Here is a 9,508-nt window from a genome sequence, read left to right on the forward strand (position 1 = left end):
TATATGCGGCTGCCACTTGTCAGTTGGGATGGTGTGTGTGGGCAGTGAAGTGTGTATATGCGGCTGCCACTTGTCAGTTGGGATGGTGTGTGTGGGCAGTGAAGTGTGTATATACGGCTGCCACTTGTCAGTTGGGATGGTGTGTGTGGGCAGTGAAGTGTGTATATGCGGCTGCCACTTGTCAGTTGGGATGGTGTGTGTGGGCAGTGAAGTGTGTATATGCGGCTGCCACTTGTCAGTTGGGATGGTGTGTGTGGGCAGTGAAGTGTGTATATGCGGCTGTCAGTTGGGATGGCGTGTGTGGGCAGTGAAGTGTGTATATGCGGCTGCCACTTGTCAGTTGGGATGGTGTGTGTGGGCAGTGAAGTGTGTATATGCGGCTGTCAGTTGGGATGGTGTGTGTGGGCAGTGAAGTGTGTATATGCGGCTGCCACTTGTCAGTTGGGATGGTGTGTGTGGGCAGTGAAGTGTGTATATGCGGCTGCCACTTGTCAGTTGGGATGGTGTGTGTGGGCAGTGAAGTGTGTATATGCCACTTGTCAGTTGGGATGGTGTGTGTGGGCAGTGAAGTGTGTATATGCGGCTGCCACTTGTCAGTTGGGATGGTGTGTGTGGGCAGTGAAGTGTGTATATGCGGCTGCCACTTGTCAGTTGGGATGGTGTGTGTGGGCAGTGAAGTGTGTATATGCGGCTGCCACTTGTCAGTTGGGGTGGTGTGTGTGGGCAGTGAAGTGTGTATATGCGGCTGTCAGTTGGGATGGTGTGTGTGGGCAGTGAAGTGTGTATATGCGGCTGCCACTTGTCAGCCTCCTGAGTGTCAGTCGCGAATACGGTGAATCCCGTATTGTTTCTCATTGGAAGCAATCGTGTTCCACGTGCCGCCGGTGCTCGCCCCTCAACAGTCACTGAATCGGCCCAGGCACGGCACCAGTTTTGCTGTCCTAGAATTCCACGAATCCCGCCCCAGTGTCAACACTTAATTTCAGGAACGGAGAATTCCACCAATTGCATAATATGTGTTTGGTGCAGTAAGGATTTTGATTTGTTTTAAAAATATATTTATTCAAATTTTTCAACAACCCCCCCCCCCCCAACAAGAAGAAAGAAACAAGAACACAACAATCAGAAATTATACATTGAATTTTCCCCATATACAATAACCCCCCATATAACATTTAAAAACACAAATAGGGAAAATAAACACCTTCACCCAAACGCCACCCCAAAAGAAACCCCCCCCCGCCCTTGGGCTGCTGCTGACCTCCTCCTAACGCTACGCGAGATAGTCTAGGAACGGTTGCCACCGCCTGAGGACCCCTGCACAGACCCTCGCAAGGCAAACTTTATCCTCTCCAGCTTGATGAACCCTGCCATGTCATTGATCCAAGCTTCCACACTAGGGGGCTTCGCATCTTTCCATAGCAGCAAAATCCTCCGCCGGGCTACCAGGGACGCAAAGGCCAGAATACCGGCCTCTTTCGCCTCCTGCACTCCCGGCTCGTCCGATACCCAAAATAATGCTAATCCCCAGCTGGGCTTGACCCGGGCGTTCACCACCTTGGACATAGTCCTCGCAAAACCCTTCCAGAACCCATCCAGCGCCGGGCACGACCAGAACATATGGACGTGATTTGCTGGGCTCCCCGAGCACCTCCGACATCTGTCCTCCACCCCAAAGAACCTACACAACCTCGCCCCTGTCATATGCGCTCTGTGAGTAACTTTGAACTGTATTAGGCTGAGCCTGGCGCAAGAGGAGGAAGAATTAACCCTACTCAGGGCATCAGCCCACAGACCCTCATCTATCTCCTCCCCAAGCTCCTCCTCCCACTTGCCCTTTAACTCCTCCACCGAGGCCTCATCCTCTTCCTTCAGCTCCTGGTAAATCGCCGAAACCTTGCCTTCTCCAACCCATACACCCAAAATCACCTTATCCTGAATCCCACGTGCTGGAAGCAGCGGGAATTCCCTCACCTGCCACCTCACAAATGCCCTCACTTGCATGTACCTGAAAGCGTTTCCCGGGGGTAGCCCAAACTTCTCCTCCAGCACCCCCAGGCCCGCAAACGTCCCATCGATGAACAGGTCCCCCATTCTTCTAATCCCTGCCTGATGCCAGCTCCGAAACCCCCTATCCATCCTTCCCGGGACGAACCGATGGTTCTCCCGAATCGGTGACCAAACTGAGGCTCCCACCTCGCCCCTGTGCCGCCTCCACTGCCTCCAGATCTTCAGCGTCGCCGCCACCACCGGACTCGTGGTGTACCTTGTCGGTGAGAGCGGCAGCGGTGCCGTCACCAGCGCCCTCAGGCTCGTGCCCATGCAGGATGCCATCTCTAGCCTCTTCCACGCCGCCCCCTCTCCCTCCATTACCCACTTACGGATCATTGCCACATTGGCCGCCCAATAATAGCCACACAAATTCGGCAGCGCCAGTCCCCCCCTGTCCCTGCTACGCTCCAGAAACACTCTCTTCACCCACGGGGTCTTATTTGCCCACACAAATCCCATGATGCTCCTGCTTACCCGTTTGAAAAAGGCCTTGGGGATCAAAATGGGAAAGCACTGGAACAAAAAGAGAAACCTCGGGAGGACCGTCATTTTGACCGACTGCACCCTACCCGCTAGTGAGAGTGGCAGCATATCCCATCTTTTAAAATCCTCCTCCATCTGCTCCACCAACCGCGTCAAATTGAGCTTGTGTAGGGCCCCCCAACTCCTAGCTACTTGGATCCCTAGGTACCGAAAGCTCCTTTCCGCCCTCTTCAGCGGTAGCTCGTCTATCCCCCTTCCCTGGTCCCCTGAATGCACCACAAAGAGTTCACTCTTCCCTACGTTGAGTTTATACCCCGAAAAGTCCCCATACTCCCTAAGGATCCGCATGCCCTCCGCCATCCCCTCCACTGGATCCGCAACATACAACAGGTCATCGGCATACAACGACACCCGGTGTTCCTCTCCCCCACGGACCAATCCCCTCCATTTCCTGGACTCCCTCAGTGTCATGGCCAGCGGCTCAATTGCCAGTGCAAACAACAAGGGGGATAAGGGGCACCCCTGCCTCGTCCCCGGTACAGCTGAAAGTACTCCGACCTCCGCCGGTTCGTAGCTACACTCGCCACCGGGGCTCTATATAACAGCCTGACCCAACTGATGAACCCCTCCCCGAACCCAAACCTCCGCAACACTTCCCAAAGATACTCCCACTCCACCCGATCAAAGGCCTTCTCTGCATTCATAGCTGCCACTCCCTCCGCTTCCCCCTCCACCGAGGGCATCATAATCACATTGAGGAGCCTCCGCACATTTGTATTTAGCTGCCTACCCTTCACAAATCCCGTCTGGTCCTCATGAATCACCCCCGGGACACAGTCCTCAATTCTCGTGGCCAGCATTCGCCAGCAACTTAGCGTGAACATTGAGGAGCGAGATCGGTCTATACGACCGACATTGCAATGGATCCTTGTCCCGCTTCAAGATCAGAGAAATCAACGCCCTGGACATTGTCGGGGACAAGGTCCCCCCACTCCCTCGCCTTATTAAAAGTCCTTACTAGCAACGGGCCCAGCAGGTCCACGTATTTCCTGTAAAATTCAACCGGGAACACAACCGGTCCCGGGACCGTCCCCACCTGCATGCTCCCCAATCCTTTAACCAGCTCCTCCAGCCCAATCGGCGCCCCCAAACCAGCCACCTCCTCCTCCTCCATCCTCGGGAACCTCAGCTGATCCAGGAATCGTCGCATCCCCTCCTCCCCCGCTGGGGGCTCAGACCTGTACAGATCCCCATAGAAGTCCCTAAATACCTTGTTTATTCTCACCGCACTCCGCACCGTATTCCCCCCTCTATCCTTGACTCCACCGATCTCCCTCGCTGCCTCCCTCTTACGAAGCTGATGTGCCAGCATCCGACTCGCCTTCTCCCCATACTCATACGCCGCCCCCTGCGCTTTCCTCCACTGTGCCTCTGCTTTCCCCGCGGTCAACGTGTCGAATTCAGTCTGGAGGTTTTGTCGCTCCCTAAGTAGCCCCATATTATTATTATTAATTGTTCTCAGAATAAACTGATAGAGTGAGCACAGAGCAGAAATACTGCAGAAAAGCCCAGGAACAATAACTAGGCCTATTATTCACCCTGGGCTATATCACCTCAAGCCAGAGATGGAACTTGGGCCTTCCCTGCACCACATTGTGGATCAGCAGACTGAGCATTGCCTTGTATTTGGAATCTGCTTTTGTTGCACACAAAAACAACATGTTTGATGCTCCAGCTATAACACAAGATCGCAACGGTTTGACAGAATTGCAGTATTTCCCAACTTGCCCGTATCCTGTGATCGGCATTAACAGGAAAGAATGTTGTAATATTACTTGAATGTAAAATGGCTGAGGCCAGCAGCAACATTTATTGTAAAGCTGGGCCCTTGCAAACACCAAGATGCATAAGATACGGCACACAAACCATTTTGTCCCTTTTAAGATATGCAGTCATGTTAAAAAAATTTTTTAAGTACTTTGCATTCAAATGGGTAGATTGCACACCGCAAAAAAGACTTGGGGTGGCATTTTGCAGCCTTCTTCACTGGGAAAATCACATGCGAAAGGCCGTAGACTTCGTCAGGGCCAGAAGGTCACTCTGATAGCCATCTTCCACAGGAAAACCCACCCACCTGGGGGGGGGGGGAGCTGAAAATCCCAGGCCAAGAGGGGACTTGGTCAGAAGGCTGACCAATCTGACAGCCTATTTTATAATAGGTCGTACTGTCTTAAGGTGTGATGATTACAGAGAATATGAACCACATATTCATCCAAACCTTTGAAACAAAAACAAATACAATACTGCAGACGCTGGAAATCTGAAATGAAAATTCTGGAAACACTCAGCAGGTCTGGCAGCATCTGCGGAGAGAAACAGAGTTAACATTTCAGGTCCATGACCTTCCATCAGTTCTGGTCTCCGCAGTATTTCCAGCACTTTTATTTTTTAACCTGAATGATTAATTGAAAAACAGGATTTGTTACGCTTAACTTTCAAAAGTAGCAACATTTCATCATGGCAATAATTTTCGGAAAGTCTACATCATACTTATCAATATCCACTTGAGCTGTCTTCCGACGTATCAAGATGATTTTTCAGGCAGATTTTAATTATCTGGTATATATTAGGTTACTTTCCTTAATTTTAACAATTGATTCCATTATTTTGCTAATTATTGATGCGAGTTAAACAAATCTGTGGTTATCTAGATATATTTCACCTTTTAAATAATTGGATGTCACCTTGAATCCAACAGGCCTTCGCGTATTGGTGATTCCTTCACAAGACACTGGACTGAAATAATACAGAAAAATAAAACTACAGTCCAAAGGCAAATTAATTGATCATATTTATTCAATTTTAATCATAACAACTTTCCTTATCCAATTCAGATGTGTTCATCCTTCATCACATACTGTACATTTCAATTTTTCCCCATTTCATTTCTTTCGGTAACTTTTGATTTGCATTCTGTCAGATTCATTCAGTTTTGAAATTGATGACATTTTGATCATCCAGTCAGATCCATTCACTTTTTCCCTGAAGTCACCCCAGTTCCTACAATCTCATCTACTAAGAGGAGGTTGCTTGCTACAGCTGTGCAGGTATGTATCAACTGATGCTTGACACAAGCATTGTCCCATACAGGAGTCTCCCAGTCTTCTATTAACTCACCACTGGATAAATCAATGCCCACTGGTAGGGTAGTTTGTTGTTCTCTGCTCAGGGCCTTTGACACAATCTCTTGCGGGTCATACCCTGCATTCTGGGCCAGTGTCCTAGGGATGATCAGAATGGCATCGGCAAAAGCTTGAAATCCAAATCGTGCACAACCTTTGACCTTAGCTATACGGTAGTTTAGTAGCTCGCCTCCAATGCGTATTTCAACAGCTCCTGCTCCAGGCATGGCAGCGCCATCCTCAAGGATATTCTTCATGGCCCACATCCCATCGCGAATGCTTTCCTTGATTAGGGTAATTGTGTGCTTATTGGGTCCTTTAATAAGCAGTGTGACGGATTGGGGATTGTCACACTTTTCGATAAATGTGTACTTGCTGTCTCCCAGTGTCTCCTCATACACTAATCCTGCATGGCCCAAGCACTCTTCAGTCAGATCCTCCACAGAGTTCACTGCCAGACCTCCGCATGCCAGTGGCAGCCTCTCCATATTCCTCCTCTTGGCCCTTCGCAGGGCTACAATACCCTCCTTCACAAACATCTCAAGCGACATAGGGTCAATGCCTTTCTGGTTGATCACAACAAATCCTTTGTCGGAGTCACCGCAAACCTTTCTCTTTAGTGCTATGATCGCCTTCACTCTTTCCTCAATGAACTGTCGCTCAGCTTTCACAAACTTTTCCCTTTCCTCGACATTCTTGTAAAAGAAGCCCGAGTTGACTTCTGTTTTCTCATATTCTAGAGACACATTCAGGGTGAGGATGTAAGCATCCTCCAATCGCTTCTTCATTTCGGGATGGCGAGCACCATGATCAAGAACCAGCCCTTTGACCAGGATAGTGTCACAGTCTGTCTGCTGTTGCATCTCCATTATTTCCACCAGGTTTAGGTCAATGGGCTGTCTGTAGTGATAAATAGATGTCACTGCGTCCACCACCAGCTCCGTCAAGCGATCGGCCAACTCTGGATGAACCTTGGTTCCGAGCGATGTGCGAACTACTTTCTCACTGATGGAATTGCTTTCATCTTCCCACAGTTCGTCAAGGCACAATATTGCTTCTTCTTTGGCCAATTCCAATCCTTCTACGATGACTCGTGGGTGGATTCCCTCTGAGATGTAGCGGTGGGCCTGTTTCAGGAGTTCCCCGATGATGAGAACAGCAGAGGTGGTTCCATCTCCCACAGTGTCATCCATGGCAGCCACAGCCTGGGCAATAAAGGAGGCTGTGGGGTGTTGGAGTTGCATCTCCCTTAGGAGCACCCCGCCATCTTTGGTTAGTTTGATGTCTCCAGCGCCGGAAACTAACATTTTCATGGTACCTTTGGGCCCCAGGTTTGTTTTGAGCAGCTCCTGCAGCGCCCTGGCCGCACTGACGTTAATACTGAGAGCCGTCTCTGCTTTCCTGCTCAGGGCCATGGTCCAGACCGGGCAGCAAGGCGCTCCACTCTCTCAGCTTCCAGGATGGGCGCGGCCACGGACTCCGGGCTGAGTCCAAATCCAGTTTGCCGACACAATTCCTCTTCCTTCACGAGGGTTGTGGTCACAGGGAGGGGCCTCAGCACTGATCTTATTCCTTCTTCTGTAACTTTCCTTTTTGCATTGTGGCTGGAACTATCGTTGTCACTTCAGCGACACGTATTACAGTTGCGGGAAATCTGGCAACTCTCCAGCCATGCATACACTTTGAACCCTGGAACATGACGAAGCCATTGACGAAGAATGTACTCCAGCCAAAAAATGTACCATTCCAAAGATTATCATTTATTTTCTTGTTGGCAATCGCTGCCCACCAGTATTAAATTGTGTTTTGTGTTTTAAAATGTAATGTTTTTAATACATGAGTGTGTCATGTGGAAACAGTAAGATGGACTGTGAGTGGGAAATCCTGCTGTCTGTCTCTCGAGAAACTTCTCAGGTCCTAGCCAGATCTTCCGGCTCCGGATAGGTGGAGATCAGGAAGAAAGTCAAGGGAATGTGTAACTCTGATGGAAATGTACAGTCAAGACAATTCAAAATGTTCTGTAATATTTATGATAGATTTTATGAATAAAGTATATTTTGGGGGGGAAAAGATCAGGAGATGGGCCGTACGGGAAGTCCCAACACAAGCTCTGTGGAGATTCTGTGGGAACTTCCATTGGGTAATAGCCCTGCCCCCAGGACAGTCCGAAAGAGCCTCAGGGTGGAATTCTCCTGAAAGATGGCAAAGTGTCAGGCCCTGACTGAAAACCTCAGAAACACAGCCAGGTTTCCGCCCCGGGGCGAGATTCTCTCCCCCACGCGGCCTGTTTCTCAGTGGCGGGAGACAGCCCCCAGTTGATCCATTAGCCCCCACCAGCTGACTCTCGCAACACCCTCTGAACTTCCAACTCCTCCCTGACCCTCCGATGTCCCCCGTCCCAACTAGTCCCCACCACCTGACTACCCCGGCCTTCCCAAATTCCTCCTGATTCCCATCACACCAACTCATCCTTACCTGACTCCCCCTCCAACCCTCTTGACTCCCCGATTCCCTCCTTCCCAACCCACTTACCCACTCATGCACCTGCCACTCTACCCACCTCAGCTACCGACCTACTTCACCCACCTGCCAAATTAACCACCTCACCCAGCTGTCACCCGACCCAGCTCACCTACCTGGCACCTCACGCACGTCAACCAACTACCACCCTACTGAGCTCACCCACTTTGCCCACATCACCCATCTGCCAGCCTACGCGCCTTACCATCTGTCACCAACTCCGCTCACCCATCTGACACTCCATCCACCCTACACACCCACCACCCTATCCAGCTCGACCCTACCCCATTACCCACTTACCTCACCTCCCATATCCACTATTACCCCTTACCCACTTACCTCACCTCCCATATCCACTATTACCCGTTACCCACTTACCTTCTCTCCATAGTTTTTCAAAGGGGTTTGGCGACATTTAACTGTCTGCCTACTGGAATATGGCAGTGAAAAGGGGCCATGGTGTCTGCACAGATTCTCGCCGCTCCTCCCTCCAAAGGTTCCAGCACCGATTCAGTTTCATAGATAGAATTTACAGTGCAGAAGGAGGCCATTCGGCCCATCGAGTCTGCACCGGCTCTTGGAAAGAGCACCCTTCCCAACCGCACACCTCCACCATAACCTATCCCCATAACCCAGTAACCCCATCCAACACTAACGGCAATTTTGGACATTAAGGGCAATTTAGCATGGCCAATCCACCTAACCTGCACAGCTTTGGACTGTGGGAGGAAACCGGAGCACCCGGAGGAAACCCACACACACACGGGGAGAACGTGCAGACTCCGCACAGACAGTGACCCAAGCCGGGAATCGAACCTGGGACCCTGGAGCTGTGAAGCAATTGTGCTAATCACTATGCTACCATGCTGCCCACATCTGCCAGCCTAGCACCTTACCATCTGCAACCAACTCCGCTCACCCATCTGACACTCCATCCACCCTACACACCTACCACCCTATCCAGCTCTACCTGAAGGAACAGTCTGCATCAGAAGACTGCCTTGAAATATTGGAATAAGCTAAGAGTGTATTTTGTTGTCTGATCTGGGTCAGAAATAGAAGTTCCCATCTTGAGCTGGATAATTTATGGATTTGGAGACCAGGGCTGTGACTGCGAGTTCCCAGAAACCAACAGGCTAATTAGCTTTTTGCTGCCTGGCATTTATCCACAATAAGCAATAATGGGAGATTGGATCCACTCGCTACCTCCCACCTTTCCCTGCCAGGCTCCATTGCACCTTTTCAATGATCGGATCAATGGGTCCTGACTC

The 9,508-nt window shown here is 50.4% G+C and overlaps 1 pseudogene; it reads right to left on the reverse strand.

Moving 5' to 3' along the window:
• Positions 1-5,373: 5,373 nt before the first annotated feature.
• LOC140385822 (T-complex protein 1 subunit zeta pseudogene) lies at positions 5,374-7,375 on the reverse strand (annotated as a pseudogene).
• Between the last annotated feature and the right edge of the window lie 2,133 nt (positions 7,376-9,508).

Source organism: Scyliorhinus torazame, chromosome 11 (genome assembly GCF_047496885.1).
Source record: "Scyliorhinus torazame isolate Kashiwa2021f chromosome 11, sScyTor2.1, whole genome shotgun sequence".
Classification (NCBI taxonomy): Eukaryota; Metazoa; Chordata; class Chondrichthyes; order Carcharhiniformes; family Scyliorhinidae; genus Scyliorhinus; species Scyliorhinus torazame.